The following is a 27,783-nucleotide window of genomic DNA, read 5'->3' as shown; positions in this document are numbered from 1 at the left end:
TGAAAACGCTTGGAATGTATACTGGATTCATTTCTTATAGACATGCACCATATTGTTGCTCTTAGAACACATCATGTTAGCTCCTGAGCGAAAGATGGACGGCAAAAAGCAGGGCATGCCTTTTCCTCATTTTTATGTGTTGTAATCAGCACATTTGGTGTTCTTGTTGAGCAATTGATGCTTTAAATAGTGAAAAGGGCGAGGGCAAACTAAGCATTCAAACCATGTACGTTAGAATATTTAGATACCGATTAGATCATGAGAAAATAGGTATTTAGGTATGGAGTTGATACATAGTGTTATAAGAAAGACATGGGATCAATTTACATAGCTTATTTACATTGTATTTATCCAGCAATCTACATAGGTAGAAATGCATCATATAGAGTAGTGATGAATATTAGGCATTTAACTCGTGATGAGTAGTGATGAATATTAGGTAGATTGATCGCTGCACGTGCCATCGGTATTGAAAATGACTTACATAGCATGGCCCGTTGCGCCTCTGACACAAAAAGCGAGAGCAAACCAAGGATTTAAATCATGCAAATAAGATTTGTTGTAAACTATAAATAATTTTTTTAAGCATAAAAAAATAGATACTTAGTAGCATGTTCATACATAGTGATATATATATATATATATATATATATATATATATATATATATATATATATATATATATATATTACAGTATATGGTAGCATGATAGCCCAATTCAAACCTAGAACCAAATGCAAATACTTGCTTACCGTAAAAATTTAATGGATTAAACCATTGGTAGGTTCAAATAGAGATCTAAGTAGCTATACACATGAACGACACGATCAAATGTACTAAAGACATTGTAACATAGATAACCATTGCGTCAAATGGCACAAAAAATGATCCAAACCAAGAGTTATCTGCACAAAAAAATAGTATGACACGTCTAAGTCATACTCCATATTATATCTCAGAGTTATATGTTATTTACAAATCCAGTAAAAAATTCATAATCTTGAAATTTCATATCACCGGCTTACAGTTCAAACCCAAAGGTGGGCATATTCGAATTCAAATCTGCAAAAGGGCAGTCAAATACTCCCGAAAACTCTTGGACATTTTCACATATAGTTATATTATATAAGTAGTAGCATCTGTCAAAAAATTTCAAGATATTTTTTGAGCACTGAAATTAATCCTGAGAATATTATGAGGGAGTAGAGGAGGAAGAGATATTCCAGCCATTTTCATTTATTTTATTTATTTATTTTTCTTTCAACCTCTTCCATTCCTACAGACCAATGGGTCCCTCCTATAAATCCACCAGTCAGGCTGGCAGTGCCAGCTCGCGGGGCACGCGCCCGCAACTCCCTACCCCTTCACATTTTAGTCCTATACTCCACTCCACTACCTGCCTCCTCAATCCATTTCCTCTTCCTGCTAGATCCCCTTAGGCCTCATTTGGTTGTTGGGGAGAAAAAATCCAGGGAAATAGGCCCCTAGGAGAGATCTTCCTGTGCATACGAAATCCTCCCACCACGGAGGGAAATGTTCCCACTACCCCATGTGCCCAAATGGCAACAAGGGTGGGAAGGAAACCCCTCAAATACAGCATACAGATATAACACAACAGATCAAAGATGATAAAGAAAAGATCAAAGATAAAAATTTCACAAATAATTTTTCAAAAACAATAGACGCATACAAAAAACTTCAGAATTCATGTAAACTATAATTTCATCAAAAAAAATACAACTGATATCCATCACCTCACCAAGGTTCAAATATCCATCGCTTTGCATTTCATTGCAATCAAGCGTTGACCTAAACCGTTTTTCGTGTGCCAACATAAAAGCAATCAATACAATTGGCATTGATGCACCATTATTTAAGTTTGTTCACTACAGAAGGTTCTGAATTATCACATGTCCAAGGCATACACACTTTCGAATAGGATTGAGTTGCAAGGTGAAAATCACTAGTCCTATTCAGGTCTTTTCGCCACTCCGCATCGACATCAAGTACCACAACTCGATGTTCGTTGAACTACAAAAAAAAGTAAGAAAGTTAGCACCATGTATCCAACTGAGAATTGTAACAATTACATGAACACATGATGACTATAGCTTAGATTTTTAATAACAATCAGCAGAACTTGTTGAGAAAAAAGATAAGAGCCAAAATACTAACTTCTGTTTCAGGTTAGTGTCGTACATTTCAGTAATAATTACTAAATAACTTAAGACGGGAGAATGGAAGATGATAAGCAATATATCTTTATTGTGAAGCTTCCCGCCAATATATAATTCCAAAATTAGTAAAAATGGGGACAAAAAATGTATAATGGGAAAAGTAAGGACAAAACAAACATGGATTTTTTAGTGCGGAGAAGTAAAGGCCTCTATCTATAAAAGGACGTAAAGCAGCCAAACAAACAATTGACAAACAATGTATTCTCCAGCAGTGTCGTAAGTGTAAATGAATGCATAGCAGAACTTCTGTAACAAATATAAAAAATTGTTATTGTTCTTCAGAAGAAGACCCTATCCAACAGTAAGCATCACTTCTAAAAATAGTGTACTAAGGAAGATTCAAACCTGGAGCTAGCACAAGCACGATGTAAGTACCAAATTACTAATAGATATATGGCACGTGCCCACACTCCACTGCTGTTACAAGTTACTTCCCTGATGAGTGAATCTGTAACTAGCTAGTTGATACTTGGCAGTACTTTCTCTTGCTTAAGCAAGACCCTGCAGTTATTTGCAAGAAAGGAAAATTAACATCGGTGTAAAACTTTTGCTGTTACTAATTGGCACTTGGCAAGCTGGCAGTACTATATCCATGCGTTGTGTTTCTTGCTTAATCAAGGTCTATGAGTCAATGCCGTCTAACTAGACAGCCAGAAGGAATAATATCACCAACCAGGCAACCACATCTCTTGCTGACTAGTCAATCAATTTATACCAACAGATAAATTTAAGCTTCTTCACATCACATCTTATGATTGTGTGACAAACTAAGAAGGCATCCAGGGATGACTTTCACATACCTTTCTTCATTAGGTGAAATCTTTTCAATGACCAAAGAACCAAAAGGCACTTAGCCACTGAACACAACGCCGCCGCCACCGCCTAGCGTTTTCGGATAAAGCAAATCATTTGCTAATGTCAGAGGCTCAGAGCACCTGCATTTGGCACACAATCGAATACTTGTCAGTTCAGGACACAAAAGTTTGCGTGAAAATGCACGAAAACAGACTGTAGGAAAGGCAACACACATCTGCACCACGGAAACACAAAAACAACACCTAGCCAGCCTCTGGAATAAGAAAACGCAAGACGTGTGTTAGTGTTGTGATGAATATATGATCCGAGAAAAATATGAGCCAACATGTACCGGAATGCAAATTATAGGCAATTATATACGGATCATTATATGAATTTAGTCTTTCTAAAATGCTACTAGTTGCGGAGCTCTTTGTGTGCATGTAAGTGAAATGCATGATTATAGTGTATTAATTATGATACAACCATGCATTATGATACTATCTGATAATTGTCCATACCATCATGCTCCTAATGAATTGATCTTACACTAGGTCTCCAATATTTTTGCCTACTAGTCTATTAACTGTGATTTGATTAGATGTCAACTGCTGCTGAACCGATCAACGGTTGCTCCAATCATCTCTGAAATAAGTACACTCTGACATTGGCACCGCTTGTGCATTGGTGCCCTTGTATGAATTAGTTGCCTTGATTAGTATAGTAATTTACTCCGACTTACGATTTTTCCCCTTTCAGAAAGGAACAACACAGGAATAAATGAGATGGATTCTTACTAACCAATGAAGTAAATTTTGTCTACGCCATGTGAAATTATTTAGAAGAGAAGGCTCGGGTTCTTGGATCTGGACCAGCAAGTTCTGGCATCAGTTTCCCTAAAAAAAGTTCAGCCATCAGTGCATGGACGGTGAGTGGATGGACGGGAGAAAAAAAATGAGGTGGAAGAGGAGGGGGGCTAACCTTGGTCGAAGTAGGTGGAAATTGACCGCGGAACCGCCGCCGTTGCCGTCACCGGAGGGGACAGGAACTTCGAGGAGGAGGGGAGATCTGGGGAAGGAGGAGCGCGACGACCACGGACGTTGCGGTCGCTGGTGGACGGAGCATGGAGGCGGAGCACCGGAGGGAGGGGGCGGTCCGTCTCTCCGGTCGCTGCCGGGGAAACTCGGAGGAGGAGGACTGGATCTTGGCCGTCGCCGGCTCGCCGCCTTTCGGTCGCTGCGCTCTCGGTCTCGCTCGAGCCGTGGCTTCTCTCCCCGACCCCTAGAGGCGTGGAACGTTTCCCCGGGGAAACGACGCGGGTAGGGCAGGGATGCCCCCCCAACGAATCCGTCCAAACGTCGCGCTCGATTTCCCCGGCTTGATCTGGCCCGTGCTTTTACCGCCCGGGGAATAAGCGGGGTTCCCTCCGGGATCCCATGCAACCAAACGAGGCCTTACTGGTCGGGCTTGCTGGGGACGCCGCCGCTCGCCGCAGCAACTCCAGCCATAGGAACCGGCGGGATCCACCAGCCCTCGGTCCGGCTTGACGTCCACGCCCCAGGGTCCAACATGCAGGTCTGCTGGACGCCGCCGTGAATCGCCTCATTTTTCCAGTGAGTCCTTGATGCTAGGTAGTTTCCCTAATTCTGTTCAGCTCCGGCCGTCGTTCTGATGCGATTCCTGGACACCGAGCATGCAGCAAACTTATGGACCGAGGTCGCCTTCCTCTGTTCCGTTAGCCGCCGTTGCGACGCCGCCGCGGTCGTCATCCTCCCCGAGCAACTGTAGGGACCGTGACGGGCTCCGCGTCTCCTCTGGACCAAGGATTTGAAGCCACGGGTCTCTCCTACTTCCTCGACGTTGACTGCCATTGCTAACGTCCTGAATTCGCTGTCGTCCGTCCCGTGTCTTCCGGCCTCGCCACGAACAGCAAGGTGAGAAGCCACCCCTGCCTTCTCGTGCTTTCTTTTCTTTGTCAACATTGTTGTTTCTCATTCTTGCCGTCGCTGGAGATGGTTGTAGCGCTGCCTCCTGAGACCATTTTGGTCCGGACCAATATGATTAGGCCAGGAGATTGTTGTTGCTCGCTTTTGCTGCGTACTGCTGCTTGCCGCTGCTACTTCTGATGTTTGCTGTTGTTGTTTGTTGGCTGCTCGCTATTGCTCTGCTTGCTGCTGCTCGTGGGCTGCCTGTACTGGAGAGAAAAGAGAGCCTTTTGTTATAGAGAGTACTATATTATGTTTAACTCTACTGTTCATCAAACCAGCAATCAATCCATCAGTTTGCTTGTGTGCTTGTCTAGCTAGCTTGCACACACGTAGCTTTCCTGGGTGATTTAATCTACCAAGTTCAGAAATCAACATATTAGGCTAAGTCAAGTTGTGGCTGAGTACACTCTAATATTTGATTTATCAAGAAAATCACAGAAAAATGCTGACCTGCTGAATTTGTAAAATCCATAAAATAAATATAATCATTCCAGTTCTGTTTGGAGTAGTACTGCTATAGAGTTGGGATGGTTTAACTTGTACTGTAGCCATAGGAGTGAACATATTCAGTATTGCTGTTTAGAAATAAAAGATGATGTACTCTAAACAAATACATGTATTTAAATATTTAAAAGCATATTTAACTTGTACTGGTGAATAAGTGCTTTAAGCTCATCCAACTTAGTTTTGGAAATGAACAAATCCCTCAAAACATATTTTAATACATCATATTTATGCAGACATATCCAATTCAATTTTCTGGTACGCAATAGCTAAAATATAGGAATTGCTAGTACAACATCCATATATGCAGTATATCAAAAAGCATGGCTAGAGTTCTTTTGTTATTAAAATACCCCCTCTTGTGAGTTTAATAGCAGTTTAGGATAAAATCCTGGACCGCTACACCAGTCACTAAAGTTGAGCGTTGGATGGCTTCAAAGATCGAGCTGATAGTGATAAACTGATGACGCACACAGTCAGCTCCCTCATCAGGACAAAGCTTACACGTATTCTGGGTCCATTGTGCTGATCAGAAAGGCAAAAGAAATCGAAACCCACCCTATTAGACTTCCTACATAGAAGCACTGACACTTCACACACACACACACACACACACAATGTATAGGACACTTTGTAGACTCAAGACCTGTATTATAGGTGTGCTAATGCATAAAGTGGCAGGACAAATCATGCTCCTATGCACATCACAACACAGACATGCATAAACACATCACAAATTTCTGAAGAAAAGGGTCAGGGCATCACAAGGCCACATGATTTTCATAGGAAAGACTTCTGGTCATGTGCCATCTAAAAGTCTATACATGCAAGAACCTTTTCTCTCTTGATCTTGGAAACATCTACCTGCCTGGAAAGATGCTAGCATGATACAGACCAGATGCAATATTTTTTCCCTAAGAAGCTAGAGAGAGCAGTGAGCCAGTGATCCTCGCCTAGCTAGTGCGTGCACACACACACACATCAAGCCAACACACCATAAACACAGCAGTAGCAGCACGCAAGCCACAAACACGCGTGTGGCGCAGTGCACGGGGAAGGCAGAGACACAACCAATAGAGCGAGGAGCAGACCGCCGCGCTTGCCGTCGAGCCGTTCACACTAAAAGGGATCAAAGAGTAGGACGTTTCTATTCCCAAACCTTCCCATCGTAGGGAGTAATTATCAAACAGAGAAACAAAAGAAAAAGAAAAGCAAGAAGTTCCCTTCCTCCATCCGTTTTTCATTTCCTTTCACTTATATACATCAGACCAACACACAAGCACTTTAACTACTATAAACATAATTCCCAATTCAAGAACACAGTTGAATGTTAGAGCACCACATACTACTCTTTATAAAGTAAAACCGGGCATGTCAAGTCATGATGACAGACGAAGCTCAGGAAGGATTCGATTGTGCTATTAGTTAGTAGGTAAATTACAGAGCTTGTTCATGCTAAGAACATCTGCTATTAGATTCTTATAACCACACTTCATGTTTCTATTTTTAAACTAAAATAAGTGATCTCACTACAGTAAAAAACAGACACATATATAGCTGACAGAATTACCTCGCGAAGCTATTAGCAAGATAGTATTGAATTCATGCTCCAGCCAACTCATCCAAAAGTCCGAACTGATGGAGTGAGGTGGGCAATATATTTCAACACTCCCCCTCACATCTAGGCTATTTTAGTCCTTAGACGTGGGATCGATGTAGGCCGCAAAATCATTTTATTTAATACTGCGTTGGTAGGGTCTTGAACTCAAGACCTCTTGGCTCTGATACCATGTAGAAGTGCATGCTCTAGCCAATGCAACCATAAGATCGGTCTGATGGGTGAACTGGTTAGGTGCATAAACTTACAACCAAAAGGTTCAGGGTTCAAAACCCAGTAAACGCAATAAATAAATGTGGCCTGCCCCCGCTTCTGCTGCCCACGTCATATAGCTCCAAAGGAGCATAGACGTGAGGAGGAGTGTTGGAGTATAATGTCCGGCCCTCTCCCTCAGATCGGTCTTTTGGTTGCATTGGCTAGAGCATGCACTTCTACATGGTATCGGAGCCAAGAGGTCTTGAGTTCAAGACCCGGCTGACGCAATTAAATTGCAGCCCACTTTCGGTCCACGTTTAGGCATGAGGGAGCCACACGTGAGGGGGAGTGTTGACGTATAATGTGTTGCATAGTCTCTTCCATCAGATCGGTCTTTTGGTTGCATTGGCTAGGGCATGCACTTCTACAGATAGTAGCAAAATATTATGCTATCCTAATCATATTACCAAATTACAATTAACCGATTATAGTCTAGGTTTTAAATTTGAAAAGGGAGAACAACTCACCATGCTCTTTGATTTCTTCTTGGACCCATGTTTCCTATCACCAGACCCCTCCCCGCAGCCCGAATCCTCATTGATCTTGCAAATCTTTAAATGAGAGCATCCAAATAACCAATATGTATCTACAAAATAGAAAAATCAAAATAATAAAAGCTATCTAATTGATGGAAGGAGCTTCATCTTATAATGGAAATCACTCTATCAGGCAAACTGTGATGTTTTGGCATCCACGGGCAAAACATCAACATTAAATTCAAATATTTAGACATGACAATAAGTGAGTCATCATGTCGTAAAAAGCAGAGTTTTTCTCAATCATTCATGTGGGACAAAATACATAGTTGATATGCTTGATAATAAGTTAACAAAGATGACACCCAATGACCCAAACACTAAAGCTTTGGCTTCACCATAACAAATTAATCTTTTCCATGAACAGTCTAGCCCTCAATACATGGCATCTCATTTTACAATGGAACTCCCTTTTCCCTTCGCAAGCAGGAGTAATGTAGCAGTAGCACTTCTTTCTCGTGTACTCATGTTGGACAGAACAAATATTAGATACTGAAAAATCATGTTACACACGAAGCCAAATAAGCATTTTTGCATAAACCAAAAGGATAAACTCACCCTGGGGTAGACTGCAATCATCTGATAATTACATCAATCCTGTATAATCTATTCAAACAGATTCATCGGTCAAAATATGACAAATAGCGTCCACCATGTAGCTTTTTTAAAGGGTACTGTTCAATGCTGGGCTGCAAAGTATAAACACGTGTTACTACATTTAAATCTATGCTGCTGAAAAATAAGTGGTAAGAATTATGAAAATATATAACACCCTTTGCCATGGATTGCAAAAACTAAAAAGAAAAGGATGCCAAGTACGGACTCTTCTATATGTGCACCTTATATTTCCTAAATAAAAAAAAATAAGAGATGAACTACTAACCTAGCAAGCAGTCAAGCGAACCTGATGGTACTGGTCTCTTGCCATCGAGGCCAATGCGCTTGACTTGGTGCTGCGTGCTACTGCCTTCACGCCGCAAGGCTTTCTTACTCTTGTTGTCCTCTCCCTCGGATGCCATGAACAGCAGGTACATACATCATAGAGAAAATGTAAGGAACTGAACATATGACGTGCCCTTCATCGGTTCTTAAATAAAAAACTAAAGTTCAGGTTTTCTCATTGGCTCATAAGCCTTCTCTTCAATACTTGATTCTCACAAAGAGTCTTCCTCTCCCTCCAATGAAACGAACAACAAGTGCGTACACCATAGAGGGAATGTTAGTGACTGAACATATGACATGGTCTTCAGCAATTCTTAAAAAAATCTGAAAATGAAGCTCTTCTCATTGGCGCATAGCCTTCTCTTCAATCCTTGCTTCTCAGAAAGTGTTTTCAGATTCACAAATAACCAACTAAGGAGGCAACCAACAACATATAGTAGCACATAGTAGCAGCACAAGTAGAGTCAGGCCAAGCAGTAGCCAAACCATGACGGCGAGGACGCCATGAACCATCGAGCCTGCACTTGTTAGGAGGAGATGAGGAGAGGTGGCCGCCAAGACACGACACTACCTCTTTGAGGACAACCTCCTCCTCGCTAACCCTACCCGCATAAGAACAAACAAATAGGAAGCCATGAATTAGGAGGTGAGTTCAGGCTACCATGCGAAGATGAGTAAATGGTGAAGAAGATCTCACCTGTGACATGCTATGGGAGCCATCCTCGACCTCTCCTCCTCTGCATGCAACCGCCAGGGTGGGGGCTCGACCAGGTGGGTTACATGATGGCGGAGACTGAAGGCCAGCAAGAAAATTGATAAACTACTTGGTATACAACGTCCAGTCAAGTGCCTAATATTCTAACGACAAATGGTACAAACAAAAGCTTTACCTGATTGACCAGAATTTCATTGACAAGTTTCAAAACCGCAATGTGAGACGAGATCACTGGCCAGGTCAAAGCGCCTAAGCAGAATTTCTTTGACAAATTCTGAAAACAAAAATAGCCAGAACCCTGTTGTTGCAATAAAATCCTGCGAGATAGAAATAAAATTGGAACCATCATAAAAACAAATTAGCTCATGAACGCATCATCAAACAGGAGAGGACAAATAAGCCCCAAACAAACTACAGAGAAAAGAGAAGAGGCAAAGAAAGAGGAGCACCTCGGCAAGATTCTGGAGGAAGTTGAGAAACGAGTTGCTGCTGTTCGCTACTCCTCTGGTCCTCCCCCAAGCTGTCGGCCTCCCCTGCTCATCCACCAACCTTCAAGACCCCTCCTCCATTGCTCACCCATGGGGGCGACCTGCGCTGGATCTGGAACCAACCGCCAGGCCCCGCCCGACCTCGCCGGCGGTCAATGACCCTTTGTCCCTCTCCCACCAGCCAGCGCACCTGCAACTCCTCTTTCCCCACTCTTTCTCCCTCCTCTCCTTGTCTTCTCTCTCCCTCTCATCTCTCTCTCCTAGCCGTCGTCACCCTTTGGCTGCAGGTCACCAGCCCCACCGGGACGGACGCGGGAGAGGACTCTGGCCCGCCAAGAGCTCCGCCCCGCCGCCATCACCGCAGCCAGTGAGGGTGAGGCCCTGGCGACATCGAGGAAAGGAGAGGAGGAGGCGGCGGCGGCAGGAGAGGAGGAGGAGGAGGGGCAGGGGAGACGCGTGTTAGGTCACGTATGGGCATCTCTACCTTTTGTAGCGCTGCTTGCTCACTTTTTCTCTCCATCGATTCACCACATGACCGGACCCAGGCGTCATGGACTTTCTTTCGCTCAAGGTGAAAATGAACGCTTTTCATAGATACTGCTCGCGTGGATGGCCTGGGGAGGCTGCTAGCCTCTCCGTCGATTCACCACATGACCGGACCCAGGCGTCATGGACTTTCTTTCGCTCAAGGTGAAAATGAACGCTTTTCACAGATATTGCTCGCGTGGATGGCCTGGGGAGGCTGCTAGTCCGGCCTCATTTATATGTTCAATTCGCCACACAACCGGGCCCAGGCATCAGCGAGAGAAGCTAGGGAGGGAGCAAGGTGAAAACGAACGCTTTTCACAGATACTGCTCGCGTGGATGGCCTGGGGAGGCTGCTAGCCCAGCCTCATTTATATGTTCAATTGTAAAATTGTGATCGGGGACATTCAATATTGTATAACTGCAATGCTCTCATTACTTCTCGATTAATATTTTATAAACCTTTTAGTTTGAAAGATTTAAATGTGTAGCTTATGTTGATTTCCTTTCAATGCTACTCTTCATGAATCATCTCTTCCCCATTGCTGGGAACTCCAAGATAGCCATGACCACCTGGTTCTAGCAAATTAGTGCTTGTACATAATCGTGAAGACCATGTTTATGGAGTTTCCAGTCAACCAATTTTATGATTTTGGTGTTATATTTTAATGCAAGTTTACTCGAATACTCATTGTCATCTCAGGCATGCATTGTATAGTGTGGCAAGCAAAATAGAAGTATTTCTTTATGTATTTCTTTAATTGCATTTCATCCATTTAGCATGTGTCATATTGTTAACTGTGTCAACATGGCATGATGTAATGTCCTTTAACATACCTCAAGCATTGCCATATCTACCCAAATGCAACCTTTTCTTAGTTTATTCCAAGAAGATTTACTCCTTCAAGTCCCCGCAACAACGCGTGAGGTGTTATCTAGTTCAAAGAATTGGTCGTGGCCTAATATTTTGATGGGAGAGCAAGCTATAATTGCATGTCATCAAAAAGATTATTTGTGCAAGTAATTTTTTCTCAAGATTAATTACATTTAATGTTGTTTCAAAGACTGATTACTATTAATGCAATTAATGGTGTTTCTCATAGATTATTATAATTAATATAATTTATGCTATTTTCAAGATTTACTGCAATTAGTGGTGTTTCTATATGATTGCAATTAATGTTGATTTCAGATATATGATTGATTTATGCTTTCCATTTTCTGTTTTTATCTTTTTTCATGTCATGCATAATTGCACATGCATAATGCTACCTCTTGAGCTTGCGTTGGTTTTCTCTTGAAGAGGAAAGGGTGATGCAACAAAGTAGCGTAAGTATTTTCCTCAGTTTTGAGAACCAAGGTATCAATCCAGTAGGAGACGATGCACAAGTCACCAAATACCTGCACAAACAATCAAGAACCTTGCAACCAATGCGATAAAAGGGTTGTCAATCCCTTCATGGTCACTCGCAAAAGTGAGATCTGATAGAGATAATAAAGTAAATATTTTTGGTATTTTTTGATGTATAGATTGGAAAGTAAAGAATGCAAAATAGTAAACGAGATTCAACAATATGGAAAAGATATGCAATATAATGGAAAAGAGACCCGGGGGCCATAGGTTTCACTAGTGGATTCTCTCGAGATAGCATGTATTACGGTGGGTGAACAAATTACTGCCGAGCAATTGATAGACAAATACATAATTATGATGACATCTAAGGCAATGATCATGAACATAGGCATCACGTCCGTGTCAAATAGACCGAAACGATTCTGCATCTACTACTATTAATCCACATATCGACCGCTATCCAGCATGCATATAGAGTATTAAGTTCATAAGAACGGAGTAACGCATTAAGCAAGATGACATGGTGTAGAGGGATAAACTCAAGCAATATGATATAAACCCTATCTTTTTATCCTCGATGGCAACAATACAATACGTGCCTTGCTACCCCTACTATCACTTGGAAAGGGCACCGCAAGATTGAACCCAAAGCTAAGCACTTCTCCCATGGTAAGAAAGATTAATCTAGTAGGCCAAACTAAACCAATAAATCGAAGAGACTTGCAAATATATCAAATCATGCATATAAGAATTCAAAGAAGAACCAAATAATATTCATAGATAATCTTGTTCATAAATTCAGAATTCATTGGATCTCGGCAAACACACCGCAAAAGAGTATTACATCGAATAGATCTCCAAGAACATCGAGGAGAACTTTGTATTGAGAATCAAAGAGAGAGAAGAAGCCATCTAGCTAATAACTATGGATCAGAAGGTCTATGATAAACTACTCACGCTTCATCAGAGAGGCAATGGTATTGATGTAGAAGCCCTCCGTGATCGAACCCCCTCGGGCAGATCACCGGAAAAGGCCCCAAGATGGGATCTCATGGGTACATAAGGTTGCGGCGATGGAAAAGTGGTTTCGTGCCCCCCTAATGTTTTAGGGTATAAGAGTATATATAGGCGAAAGAAGTACGTCGGTGGAGCTACGAGGGCCCCACGAGAGTGGGGGCGCGCCTACCCCCCTGGGCACGCCCTCCTGCCTCGTGGACGCCTCGTGGCATCTCTGACTTCAACTCCAAGTCTTATGGTTTGCTTTCGGTCCAAGAAAGATCATCACGAAGGTTTCATTTCGTTTGGACTCCGTTTCGTATTCCTTTTCTGCAAAACTCTAAAATAGGCAAAAAAAAAGAAACTGGCACTGGGCCTCTAGTTAATAGGTTAGTCACAAAAATAATATAAAAGAGCATATTAAAGCCCATTAAACATCCAAAACTAATAATATAATAGCATGGAACAATCAAAAACTATAGATACGTTGGAGACGTATCAAGCATCCCCAAGCTTAATTCCTGCTCTCGAGTAGGTAAATGATAAAAACAGATTTTTTTATGTGGAATGCTACCTAACATATTTATCAATGTAATTTTATTTATTGTGGCATGAATGTTCAGATTCGAAAGATTCAAGACAAAAGTTTAATATTGAGATAAAAATAATAATACTTCAAGCACACTAACAAAGCAATCATGTCTTCTCAAAATAACATGGCCAAAGAAAGCTATCCCTAAAAAATCATATAGTCTGGTTATGCTCTATCTTCATCGCACAAAGTATTTAATCATGCACAACCCTGGTGACAAGCTAAGCAATTGTTTCATACTTTTGGTGTTCTCAAACTTTTTCAATCTTCACGCAACACATGAGCGTGATCCATGGACATAGCACTATAGGTGGAATAGAATAGTGGTTGTGGAGAAGACAAAAAAGGAAAAGATAGTCTCACATAACCTAGGCGTATTAACGAGATATGGAGATGCCCATCAATAGATATCAATGTGAATGAGTAGGGATTGTCATGCAACGGATGCACTAGAGCTATAAGTGTATGAAAGCTCAACAAAAGAAACTAAGTGGGTGTGCATCCAACTTGCTTGCTCACGAAGACCTAGGGCACTTTTGAGGAAGCCATCATTGGAATATACAAGCCAAGTTCTATAATGAAAAATTCCCACTAGTATATGAAAGTGACAACATAGGAGACTCTCTATCATAAAGATCATGGTGCTACTTTGAAGCACACATGTGGTAAAAGGATAGTAGCATTGCCCCTTCTCTCTTTTTCTCTCATTTTTTTTATTTGGGTCTTTTCTCTTTTTTTATGGCCTCTTTTTTTTAGTCCGGAGTCTCATCCCGACTTGTGGGGGAATCATAGTCTCCATCATCATTTCCTTACTAGGACAATGCTCTAATAATGAAGATCATCACACTTTTATTTACTTACAACTCAAAAATTACAACTCAATACTTAGAACAAAATATGACTCTATGTGTATGCCTCCGGCGGTGTACCGGGATATGCAATGATTCAAGAGTGACATGTATGAAAAATTATAAATGATGGCTTTGCCACAAATACGATGTCAACTACATGATCATGCAAAGCAATATGACAATGATGGAGCGTGTCATAAAAACGGAACGGTGGAAAGTTGCATGGCAATATATCTCGGAATGGCTATGGAAATGCCATAATAGGTAGGTATGGTGGTTATTTTGAGGAAGGTATATGGTGGGTGTATGGTACCGGTGAAAGTTGCGCGGTACTAGAGAGGCTAGCAATGGTGGAAGGGTGAGAGTGCGTATAATCCACAGACTCAACATTAGTCATAAAGAACTCACATACTTATTGCAAAAATCTATTAGTTATCAAAACGAAGTACTACGCGCATGCTCCTAGGGGGATAGATTGGTAGGAAAAGACCATCGCTAGTCCCTGACTGCCACTCATAAGGAAGACAATAAATAAATAAATCATGCTCCAACTTCATCACATAACGGTTCACCATACGTGCATGCTACGGGAATCACAAACTTTAACACAAGTATCTCTCAAGTTCACAACTACTCTACTAGCATGACTCTAATATCACCATCTTCATATCTCAAAACAATCATAAAGAATCAAACTTCTCATAGTATTCAATGCACTTTATATGAAAGTTTTTATTATACCCATCTTGGATGCCCATCTTATTAGGACTAATTTTATAACCAAAGCAAATTACTATGCTATTCTAAATACTCTCAAAATAATATAAGTGAAGCATGAGAGATCAACAATTTCTATAAAATAAATCCACTGCCGTGCTCTAAAGAGATATAAGTGAAGCACTAGAGCAATATTGTCTAGGTCAAAAGATATAAGTGAAGCACATAGAGTATTCTAATAAATTCTGATTCATGCGTGTCTATCCCAAAAGGTGTGTAAAGCAAGGATGATTGTGATAAAATAAAAATCAAAGACTCAAATCACACAAGACGCTCCAAGAAAAACACATATCATATGGTGAATAAAAATATAGCTCAAGTAAAGTTACCGATAGACGAAGACGAAAGAGGGAATGCCTTCCGGGGCATCCCCAAGCTTAGGCTTTTGGTTGTCCTTGAATTTTACCTTGGGGTTCCTTGGGCATCCCCAAGCTTAGTCTCTTGCCACTCATTATTCCAAAATCCATCAAATCTTTACCCAAAACTTGAAAACTTCACAACACAAAACTTCAACAGAAAATCTCCTGAGCTCCGTTAGTATAAGAAAATAAACCACCACTTTAAGGAACTGTAATGAACTCATTATTTATTTATAATGGTGTTAAACCTACTTTATTCCAACTTCTCTATGGTTCATAACCCTCGATACTACTCATAGATTCATCAAAATAAGCAAACAACACACGAAAAACAGAATCTGTCAAAAACAGAATAGTCTGTACTAATTTGTAACTTTGGAATACTTCTGTAACTCTAAAAATTCTGAAATAAATTGGTGGACGTGAGGAATTTGTCTATTAATCATCTGCAAAAAGAATCAACCTAAAAGATCTCTTATGTAAAAAATGATCGATATTCTCGTGAGCGCAAAAGTTTCTGTTTTTTACAGCAAGATCACAAAGACTTCACCCAAGTCTTCCCAAAGGTTCTACTTGGCACAAACACTAATTAAAACATAAAAGCACATCTAAACAAAGGCTAGATTAATTATTTATTACTAAATAGGAGCAAAAAGCAAAGAACAAAAATAAAATTGGGTTGCCTCCCAACAAGCGTTATCGTTTAACGCCCCTAGCTAGGCATCGAGATTTCGATGATGCTCACATGAAAGACAAAAATTGAAGCGTGAAGAGAGCATCATGAAACACGTGACAAACACATGCAATTCTAACATACTTCTCTATGCATAGATATCTTATAGTCAAACAAATTATCATAGTAGGCAAAAACTAGCATATGCAAGGAAGCGAAAAGAAACAATAGAAATCTCAACATAAGGAGAGGTAATTTAGTAACATGAAAATTTCTACAACCATATTTTCCTCTCTCATAATAATTACATGTGGTATCATAAACAAATTCAAAAAATATCTATCACATAAAATATTTTCAACACGATCCACATGCATACGAAGTTGACACGCTTCCAAAATAGTGGGATCAACATTAACTAAAGTCATGACCTCTCCAAACCCAATTTTAATCTTATTGCAAATATTATCAGTCTCAAATTCATCATGGGGCTTAAATTAATTTCCAAGATCATAAGAAGAATCTCCCCAATCATGATCGTTGCAACAAGTATTAGACATAGCAAAATTAGCATCCCCAAGCTTAGGGTTTTGCATATTATTAGCACAATTGACATTAATAGAATTTATAATAACATCATTGCAATCATGCTTTTTATTCAAAGATATATCATGAATCACTTCATAAAACACTTCATCACAATTTTAAGATTCACAAATTTCAAGCAAAACCTCATAAAGATAATCTAGTGCACTCAACTCACTAGCAATTGGTTCATCATAATTGGATCTCTTAAAGAGATTAGCAAGTGGATGCGGATCCATAAACTTTTAGCAAGCGAAGATGCAAGCAAAAATAAGGCACATGGTGACACAAACGAACAAAAGATCGAACGAAAGAGGGGCGAAGAAAAGGCAAAGATTTTAGAAAATCATTTTAGAAGTGGGGGAGAGGAAAACGAGAGGCGAATGGCGAATAATGTAATGCAAGGGAGAAGAGTTATGATGGGTACTTGGTATGGCTTGACTTGACGAAGATGTCCCCGGCAACGGCGCCAGAAATCCTTCTTGCTACCTCTTGAGCTTGCATTGGTTTTCACTTGAAGAGGAAAGGGTGATGCAGCAAACTAGCGTAAGTATTTCCCTCATTTTTGAGAACCAAGGTATCAATCCAGTAGGAGACGACGCATAAGTCTCCGAATACCTGCACAAACAATCAAGAACCCTGCAACGAACGCGATAAAGGGGTTGTCAATCCCTTCACGGTCACTCGCAAAAGTGAGATCTGATAGAGATGATAAAGTAAATATTTTTGGTATTTTTTGATGTATAGATTGGAAAGTAAAGATTGAAAAATAGTAAACAAGATTCAACAATATGGAAAAAAGATGCAATATAATGGAAAAGAGACCCGGGGGCCATAGGTTTCACTAGTGGCTTCTCTCGAGATAGCATGTATTACAGTGGGTGAACAAATTACTGTCGAGCAATTCATAGAAAAGCGCATAATTATGATGACATTTAAGGCAATGATCATGAACATAGGCATCACGTCCGTGTCAAGTAGACCGAAACGATTCTGCATCTACTACTATTACTCCACACATCGACCGCTATCCAGCATGCATCTAGAGTATTAAGTTCATAAGAACGGAGTAACGCATTAAGCAAGATGACATGATGTAGAGGGATAAACTCAAGCAATATGATATAAACCCCATCTTTTTATCCTCGATGGCAACAATACAATACGTGCCTTGCTGCCCCTACTATCACTGGGAAAGGACACTGCAAGATTGAACCCAAAGCTAAGCACTTCTCCCATGGCAAGAAAGATCAATCTAGTAGGCCAAACTAAACCGATAATTCGAAGAGACTTTCAAATATATCAAATCATGCATATAAGAATTCAGAGAAGAACCAAATAATATTCATAGATAATCTTGTTCATAAATCCACAATTCATCAGATCTCGGCAAACACACCACAAAAGAGTATTACATTGAATAGATCTCCAAGAACATCGAGGAGAACTTTGTATTGAGAATCAAAGAGAGATAAGAAGCCATCTAGCTAATAACTATGGACCCAAAGGTCTGTGGTAAACTACTCACGCTTCATCAGAGAGGCAACGGTGTTGATGTAGAAGCCCTCTGTGATCGAATCCCCCTCCGGCAGATCACCAGAAAAGGCCCCAAGATGGGATCTCACGGGTACAAAAGGTTGCGGTGGTGGAGAAGTCGTTTCGTGGCTCCCCCTAATATTTTTAGGGTATAAGAGTATATATAGGCGAAAGAAGTACATCGGTGGAGCTACGAGGGGCCCACGAGGGTGGGGGGCGCGCCTACCCCCTGGGCACGCCCTCCTGCCTCGTGGGCACCTCGTGGCGTCTCTAACTTCAACTCCAAGTCTTCTTGTTTGCTTTAGGTCCAAGAAAGATCATCGTGAAGGTTTCATTCCGTTTGGACTCCGTTTGGTATTCCTTTTCTGCAAAACTCTAAAATAGGCAAAAAACAGAAACTGGCACTAGGCCTCCAGTTAATAGGTTAGTCCCAAAAATAATATAAAAGAGCATATTAAAGCCCATTAAACATCAAAAAACAGATAATATAGCATGGAACAATAAAAAATTATAGATACGTTGGAGACGTATCACATAACAGGCACCATATAGCCAACTGAACGAGACGGCGCTATGCAAGGAATGTTGCGGAAACATTCAAAGCCAACCTCATAATCCCAAAAGAAAAAGGAAAGAGAAAGTATATTAGACAATCCCGTCGAAGCACAACGACCAAAGGATATCCGTTGATATTTGGTTGGGAGCCTGACAGTGACATGTACCCAGGGTAAGGTCTTAGGCCTGACCTATATGCCCTTCCCAAGGACATCACACAAGAGGCCGATGCCTACAAAGTTAAACAGAAGATACCGGCTGAAATCCTCATGAAGTGCAATCCACTCGACAGACGATCCACTCAGATATCCCAATTCCACTCGACCGTCGTTATCTCACTCGGAAGACAAGAATCCACTCGGAAGACAGAAGGCCTAAGGTCACCTGTAGATAGCAACGGTCGGTCATTCACTCCGCCACCATAAAGGCCATTAAACACATGCGCTACTAGTAACGTACGTGACTTATTCGCTCATTGAACCCCTGTGTAACTGAGGGCTGTGAGGGGTCGACGTACTCTATATAAGTTACCCATCCCCTCTTGCATAAGGGTTCACACCCCCTGTAACTTCATCCACCAATCGACAAGCCTTCGAGGCACCGAGATGTAGGGTTGTTACCTCCTCCGCGAGGGGCCCGAACTCATGAAACTGAGCGTACAACCTTGCCGTAGCTAGGACTCTGCCTCTCCTACGTACCCCCTATCTCTAGTGTCAAATCTGTTCCCACGACAGTTGGCGCCCACCATGGGCAGGCGTCTTAGCGACTTCCGGTGAAGTTGCGATCTTCGATCTTCACCAACATGGTTTTCGGTGGTGGATTGTCCTTGGGCCGCGAGATCCATCTCGGTGTGCTCACTTTCATCACCGATGATTCGGCCTGGCTTCAAGAGGCCTCCCTCGACGTCGAGGTACTCCCCATCTGCGGGGCAGTGCACTTTCGCACGAGTGCCTGCAACATCCTCCTGCGGCTGCCGTCAATTCAGTATCGTTCGGCTCCCGTGACATCTTCGCTTCCCGCTGCCTGTCGCTGCAAGCGATCCGGTCGCTCGTGGCTCCAGCGGTGGGTGAAGCACGCAGTGGCCCATCAGTCGTCTACTCCTCAAATCGCGGCAATCGAGCCCGATGAGTCTCTATGGGTTGTTCGATCTGTCACTGGTCATTCGGATACTCTCTCCGAGTGTGAAAGCAATGACCCCGCGGCGGAAGTTCTCACGGTCGGTGATAACCCACAAGTATAGGGGATCGCAATAGTTTTCGAGGGTAGAGTATTCAACCCAAATTTATTGATTCAACACAAGGGGAGACAAAGAATATTCTCAAGTATTAGCAGTTGAGTTGTCAATTCAATCACACCTGGATAACTTAGTATCTACAGCAAAGTATTTAGTAGCAAAGTAGTATGGAAGTAATGATAACAGTGGCAAAAGTAACAGTAGCAATTTTGTAGTAATTGCAACGATAAAGTAAATAAGCAAATCACAATATGTGAAAAGTTCGTAGGCATTGGATCAGTGATGGATAATTATGTCAGATGCGGTTCATCATGTAACAGTTATAACACAGGGTGACACTGAACTAGCTCCTGTTCATCAATGTAATGTAGGCATGCATTCCGAATATAGTCATACGTGCTTATGGAAAAGAACTTGCATGACATCTTTTGTCCTACCCTCCCGTGGCAGCGGGGTCCTAGTGGAAACTAAGGGATATTAAGGCCTCCGTTTAATAGAGAACCGGACCAAAGCATTAACACATAGTGAATACATGAACTCCTCAAACTACAGTCATCACCGAGAAGTATCCCAATTATTGTCACTTCGGGGTTGTCGGATCATAACACATAATAGGTGACTATAGACTTGCAAGATAGGATCAAGAACTCACATATATTCATGAAAACATAATAGGTTCAGATCTGAAATCATGGCACTCGGGCCCTAGTGACAAGCATTAAGCATAACAAAGTCATAGCAACATCAATCTCAGAACATAGTGGATACTAGGGATCAAACCCTAACAAAACTAACTTGATTACATGGTAAATCTCATCCAACCCATCACCGTCCAGCAAGCCTACGATGGAATTACTTACGCACGATGGTGAGCATCATGAAATTGGTGATGGAGCATGGTTGATGATGACGACAGCGACGAATCCCCCTCTCCGGAGCCCCGAACGGACTCCAGATCAGCCCTCCCAAGAGAGATTAAGGTTTGGCGGCGGCTCCGTATCGTAAAACGCGATGAAACTTTCTCTTTGATTTTTTCTCCGCGAAAGCAAATATATGGAGTTGGAGTTGAGGTCGGTGGACGTCCAGGGGACCCATGAGGCAGGGGCGCGCCCCCACCCTCGTGGACAGGGTGTGGGCCCCCTGACGCTGATTCTTTCGCTAGTAATTTTTTATTAATTCTGAAAAGTTGTTTCGTGGATTTTCAGGTCATTTCGAGAACTTTTATTTCTGCACAAAAATAACTCGATGGCAGTTCTACTGAAAACAATGTCAGTCCGGGTTAGTTCCATTCAAATCATGCAAGTTAGAGTCCAAAACAAGGGCAAAAGTGTTTGGAAAAGTAGATACGACGGAGACGTATCAACTCCCCCAAGCTTAAACCTTTGCTTGTCCTCAAGCAATTCAGTTGACAAACTGAAAGTGATAAAGAAAAACTTTTCCAAACTCTGTTTGCTCTTGTTGTTGCAAATATGTAAAGCCAGCATTCAAGTTTTCAGCAAAGATTATGAACTAACCATATTCACAATAACACTTAGGTCTCATGTTTACTCATATCAATGGCATAATCAACTAGCGAGCAATGATAATAGAACTCGGATGACGACACTTTCTCAAAACAATCATAATATGATATAACAAGATGGTATCTCGCTAGCCCTTTTTGAGACTGCAAAACAAAAATGCCAAGCACCTTTAAAGATCAAGGACTGATTAAACATTGTAATTCATGGTAAAAGAGTTCCAGTCATAGTCATACCTAATATAAACTAATAGTAATGCATGCAAATGACAACGGTGCTCTCGAGCGGGTGCTTTTTAATAAGAGGGTGATGACTCAACATAAAAGTAAATAGATAGGCCCTTCGCAGAGGGAAGCATGGATTTGTAGAGGTGCCAGAGCTCGATTTTGAAACAGAGATGAATAACATTTTGAGCGGTATACTTTCACTATCAACATAACAACTAAGAGATCTCGATATCTTCCATGCTACACACATTATAGGCGGTTCCCAAACAGAATGGTAAAGTTTATACTCCCCCACCACCAAGAAGCATCAATCCATCGCTTGCCCGAAACAACGGGTGCCTCCAACTAGCAACAATCCTGGGGGAGTTTTGTTTGCAATTATTTTGATTTGATTTGAGCATGGGACTGGGCATCCCGGTGACCAACCATTTTCTCATGAATGAGGAGCGGAGTCCACTCCTCTTGAGAATAACCCGCCTAACATGGAAGATACAAATAGCCCTAGTTGATACATGAGCTGTTCGAGCATACAAAACATAATTTCATTTGTAGGTTTAGAGTTTGGCACATCCAAATTTACTTGGAACGGCAGGTAGATACCGCATATAGGAAGGTTTTGTGGACTCATATGGAATAACTTTGGGGTTTATGGAGTTTGGATGCACAAGTAGTATTCCCGCTTAGTACAGGTGAAGGCTAGCAAGAGACTGGGAAGCGACCAACTGAGAGAGCGACAACAGTCATGAACATGCATTAAAATTAATCTACACCGAGTGCAAGCATGAGTAGGATATAATCCACCATGAACATAAATATCGTGAAGGCTATGTTGATTTTGTTTCAACTACATGCGTGAACATGTGCCAAGTCAAGTCACTCGAATCATTCAAAGGAGGATACCACCCTATCGTACCACATCACAACTGTTTTAATAGCATGTTGGCATGCAAGGTAAACCATTATAAGCTCCTAGCTAATTAAGCATGGCATAAGCAACTATAATCTATAATTGTCATTGCAAACATGTTTATTCATAATAGGCTGAATCAGGAGCGACGAACTAACCATATTTACAAAAACAAGAGAGGTCGAGTTCATACCAGCTTCTCTCATCTCAATCAGTCCATCATATATCATCATTATTGCCTTTCACTTGCACGACCGAGCGGTGTGGATAATAATAATAGTGCATGTGCATTGGACTAAGATGGAATCTGCAAGCATTCAATTCAAGGGAGAGACAGGGTAATATGGGCCCTTGGTTAAATCAACAATCATGCATATGAGAGCCACTTAAACATTTTCATTATGGTCTTCTCCTCTCGACCCCCAAAGAAAAGAAAAGAAATAAAACTATTTACACAGGAAAGCTCCCAACAAGCAAAAGAAGAATGAGAAATCTTTTTGGGTTTTATTTTAATTACTACTACAAGCATGGAAATTAAACTAACTATTTTTTTGGTTTTCCTTAAGGTTTATCAAACACACAAGAAGGAAGCTAGAAAAAGAAATTAAACTAGCATGGATAGTACAATGAAAAAGTACGAGCACCGACAACTAGAATAGTGCGTGAACATGAATGTAATGTCGGTGAGAAATATGTACTCCCCCATGCTTAGGATTTTTGACTAAGTTGGTCTATGCCCATGGATCGCGACTACTCTCTCCGGTGTACTTAGGAGTGTCATCATACTGCCATTGGCTGGCGATCTCCTCCGGATCCCACTGATAAGAGGATGGACGATAAGGAACAAGTGGTGGTTCCGGCTCAGGCTCTGGGGCTGATGTCTGGCCACGGAGCGCATAGACGGCCTCTAGCAAGACAAGGTAAGGGCTATTCGGTCTGGTCATGGACGAAGTTGGTGAGGCCCGCTGAGGGAGTCCCGGACTAGGGGGTGTCCGGATAGCCGAACTATCATCTTCGACCGGACTCCTGGACTATGAAGATACAAGATTGAAGACTCCGTCCCGTGTCCGAATGGGACTTTCCTTGGCGTGGAAGGCAAGCTTGGCGATACAGATATGTAGATCTCCTACCATTGTAACCGACTCTGTGTAACCCTAACCCTCTTCGGTGCCTATATAAACCGGAGGGTTTTAGTCCGTAGAACAACAATCATACCATAGGCTAGCTTCTAGGGTTTAGCCTCTCTGATATCATGGTAGATCTACTCTTGTACTACCCATATCATCAATATCAATCAAGCAGGAGTAGGGTTTTACCTCCATCGAGAGGGCCCGAACCTGGATAAAAACATCGTGTCCCTTGTCTCCTATTACCATCCACCTAGACGCACAGTTCGGGACCCCCTACCCGAGATCCGCTGGTTTTGACACCGACATTGGTTCTTTCATTGAGAGTTCCTCTGTGTCGTCATCTTTAGGCCCGATGGCTCCTCCGATCATCAACAACGATGCGGTCCAGGGTGAGACTTTTCTCCCCGGACAGATCTTTGTATTCAGCGGCTTTGCACTGCAGGCCAATTCGCTTGGCCATCTGGAGCAGATTGAAAGCTACGCCCCTGGCCATCAGGTCAGATTTGGAAGTTTGAACTACACGGCTGACGTCCGCGGAGACTTGATCTTCGACGGGTTTGAGCCACAGCCAAGCGCGCCGCACTGTCACGATGGGCACGATCTAGCTCTGCCGCCGAACAGTGCCTTGGAGGCCGCACCAGTGTCCGCTCCGACCCTTAGCTCAGAGCCGACTGCGCCGATCGAGGACGGGTGGCTGGACACCGCCTCGGGGGCTGCTATCTCTACGGCGATTGAGCCGAACACTAACCCTGTCCTTTGCGAAGCTTGTGACTCTAAGGTGCCGGACTCCTCTCCGGACTCTGAACCTTCCGCGCTCCTGCCAATCGGATCCAACTGGGCGCCGATCATGGAGTTCACTGCCGCGGACATCTTTCAGCACCCGCCCTTTGGCGACGTCCTGAATTTACTAAAGTCTCTCTCTTTATCAGGAGAGCCCTAGCCAGATTATGGTCAGCAAGGTTGGGATGCGGACAACGAAGAAATTCGAAACCCACCCACCACCCACTTCGTAGCCACTGTCGAAAGTTTAAACGACATGCTCGACTTCGACTCCGAAGACATCGACAGTATGGACAACAATGTAGAAGACAAACATGAACCAGCACCTATAGGGCGCTGGACAGCCACCTCATCTCACGATATATACATGGTGGACACACCTAAAGGAAGTGACGACGAGGAACAATGGGACGTCACGAGGGATCATTCCCTCGAAAAGCAGTCAAAACGGCAACGTAAGCGCCGCTCAAAGTCCCGCCTCGACAAAGACAACAGCCATGCAGACCCAGCCATAGAGTAGGGCGAACCGGTGGACGATGAACATGCTATCGAGCAACCGTCCGAACAGGACAATCAGGATAAACAACCCGTCCCCGGCGAAGATAACAGTCCGGACGATCTTACGCCGGACAAGTTACTGGAGCAGAAGAACCTCCACAAAAGGCTCGTCGCTACTGCGCGTAGCCTGAAAAAGCAGAAGCAGAAGCTCAAAACAGCGGAAGATGCGCTCAGAATCAGATGGAGCAAAGTACTCAACACCGCAGACAAATACGACGATAGTCACCGAAAAAAGAGCTACCCGAAGCGAAAACTACTGCCCAAATTCGATGAGGAGGTCGTAGAGCCCCCGCAATCAATAAACAAGGAGACCACTCGGTCGGATAGACGACCACATGGCAAACCTAAAGCGGCAAACGGAGCCGCACACAAGCCGGCCCGCGATCCGCACACGGATTCGCATCAAAAAGATGGCCCAGTTAGATCTATCTACGGGCCAAGAAAGCAAGCTCTAGTAAGTAATGCAACACATCAAGTATCCGAATACTATGGTACACCTAAATACAGGGGTGCCGCACACCCCCTATGTTTCACCGATGAGGTTCTAGATTATGAATTTCCAGCGGGATTCAAGCCCGTAAACATAGAGTTATACGACGGAACAACAGACCCTGGAGTCTGGATCGAGGATTACATCCTCCACATACACATGGCTAGAGGAGATGACCTCCACGCCATAAAATACTTACCCCTCAAGCTCAAAGGGCTAGCCCGGCATTGGCTCCAAAGCCTCCCCGAAAACACCATTGGAAGTTGGGAGGAGCTTGAGGATGCTTTTCGGGCAAATTTTCAAGGAACCTATGTCTGACCTCCGGATGCAGACGATTTAAGTCACATAATTCAACAACCCGGAGAGTCAGCCCGAAAATTCTGGAACAGATTCCTTACTAAAAAGAACCAAATAGTCGACTGTCCGGACGCCGAAGCCTTAGCAGCTTTCAAACACAACATCCAAGACGAATGGCTCGCCAGACACCTCGGCCAAGAAAAGCCAAGAACAATGGCCGCATTAACAAGCATCATGAATCGCTTTTGCGCGGGAGAGGATAGCTGGCTGGCAAGATGCAGTACCAGTGACCCAAGTTCATCCGAAGTCAGGGATGGAAACGGGAAACCGCGACGAAGCAAGGACCAGCGGCGGACTAAGGGAAACAGTCCGAAGAGCACGACAATCAACGTCGGATTCAAAAGCTCACGTCAGAATCATAAAAAACTGCCCCCTAAGGATAACAGGGACGAGCTATCTAACTTAAACAAAATCTTGGACATGGTATGCCAAATCCACAGTACCCCCGAGAAGCCTGCAAATCATACCCATAGAGATTGTTGGGTCTTCAAGCAGTCCGGCAAACTCAACACCGAACACAAGGGGCTCGACACACAAAGCGAGGAGGATGACGAACCCCACAAGCAGAGCACCGGACAACAAAAGAATTTCCCGCAAGAAGTCAAAACAGTAAACTCACTTTACGTGACACAAGAGAAAAACAGAACGACGCCCATAGAGATACACGCCATACGGCCTATCCCAGAGGATTCCCGCCATTGGTTGTCAAAACCAATCACCTTCGATCATCAGGATTACTCTAGAAGTATCCAGAACGCAGGATGGACTGCCTTGATATTAGATCTGATAATCGACGGACTCCAATTTAAACAAGTCCTAATGGACGGCGGCAGTGATCTAAACCTGCTATATCAGGACACAATCCGCGAAATGGGGATAGACCCAACCAAAATTCGCCATAGCAACACTTCCTTTCAAGGGGTAATGCCAGGCCCATATGCCCATTGTACGGGCTCTCTACTGCTAGAAGTTGTGTTCGGCTCACCCGACAACTTCCGCGACGAAAAGCTAACCTTCCACCTCGCCCCATTTACAAGTAGCTATCAAGCACTACTGGGGCGCAAAGCTTTCGCCCGCTTTAATGCAATACCGCATTATGCATCCCTCACACTTAAAATGCCCGGTCCACGAGGCATCATCTCCTTAAAGGGAAATATCGAGTGTTCCGCGAGCGTGGAAGATTGTGTGACTGCCTCGACAGCCACACACTAAACCGGCTTCACTAATTCAAGCACCCAAACAGGTCGTTCAGACCCCGGACACGGTTAGACGAGTCCGGCATAAACATACAAGGGCTTACCAGCCGCACACCCCCGCACTAGGGGCTCCGCGCATATACAACAAGAGACAATAAAGCTCAATTTTATTTATTTTTTGAAACGTACTTTGTTTATTTAATATAACGTACATTTTCGCACGATCTTTTTCAACTAAGTTCCTCTCTTTTACAGATGAACACCGTGCGACACCCGTCCAGGATACGGCACAACAGAGACACAGGTGCAGACGTGCAGCAGGGACCCGTTGCAAGGATTCTTTTCAGATTAAGACCCTGCGTAAACCTTTTTTACTGTCTCTTGTTGATACACATCCCCTGGTTTCTTACTATAACCGAGGAGGAGGCTGGTGTTTTGGCATAGGCCACGTCAGAATTTTGCGCGTACCTGGACACCAGGGGCTTATTACCAAGGGTGTTGTT

At 42.8% G+C, this 27,783-nt stretch overlaps 1 long non-coding RNA gene across 8 annotated transcripts; it reads right to left on the bottom strand.

Moving 5' to 3' along the window:
- Window positions 1-1,687: 1,687 nt before the first annotated feature.
- Window positions 1,688-10,536, bottom strand: LOC123110839 (uncharacterized). 8 transcript variants are annotated; one of them, XR_006453735.1, is made up of 12 exons: window positions 10,040-10,536; window positions 9,766-9,907; window positions 9,573-9,668; window positions 8,817-9,477; window positions 8,492-8,622; window positions 7,865-7,983; window positions 4,014-5,226; window positions 3,834-3,928; window positions 3,266-3,306; window positions 3,038-3,172; window positions 2,583-2,738; window positions 1,688-2,031 (listed from the first exon to the last, which is right to left on the bottom strand). It is a non-coding gene; the product is annotated as an uncharacterized lncRNA (long non-coding RNA). The 8 variants fall into 8 exon arrangements; XR_006453733.1 differs by lacking the exon at window positions 2,583-2,738 and having other exon boundaries at window positions 10,040-10,535; XR_006453734.1 differs by lacking the exon at window positions 3,266-3,306 and having other exon boundaries at window positions 10,040-10,535.
- Window positions 10,537-27,783: the final 17,247 nt, after the last annotated feature.

Source organism: Triticum aestivum, chromosome 5B (assembly GCF_018294505.1).
Source record: "Triticum aestivum cultivar Chinese Spring chromosome 5B, IWGSC CS RefSeq v2.1, whole genome shotgun sequence".
NCBI classification, from domain to species: Eukaryota; Viridiplantae; Streptophyta; class Magnoliopsida; order Poales; family Poaceae; genus Triticum; species Triticum aestivum.
This window is presented reverse-complemented; position numbering and strand designations above follow the sequence as displayed.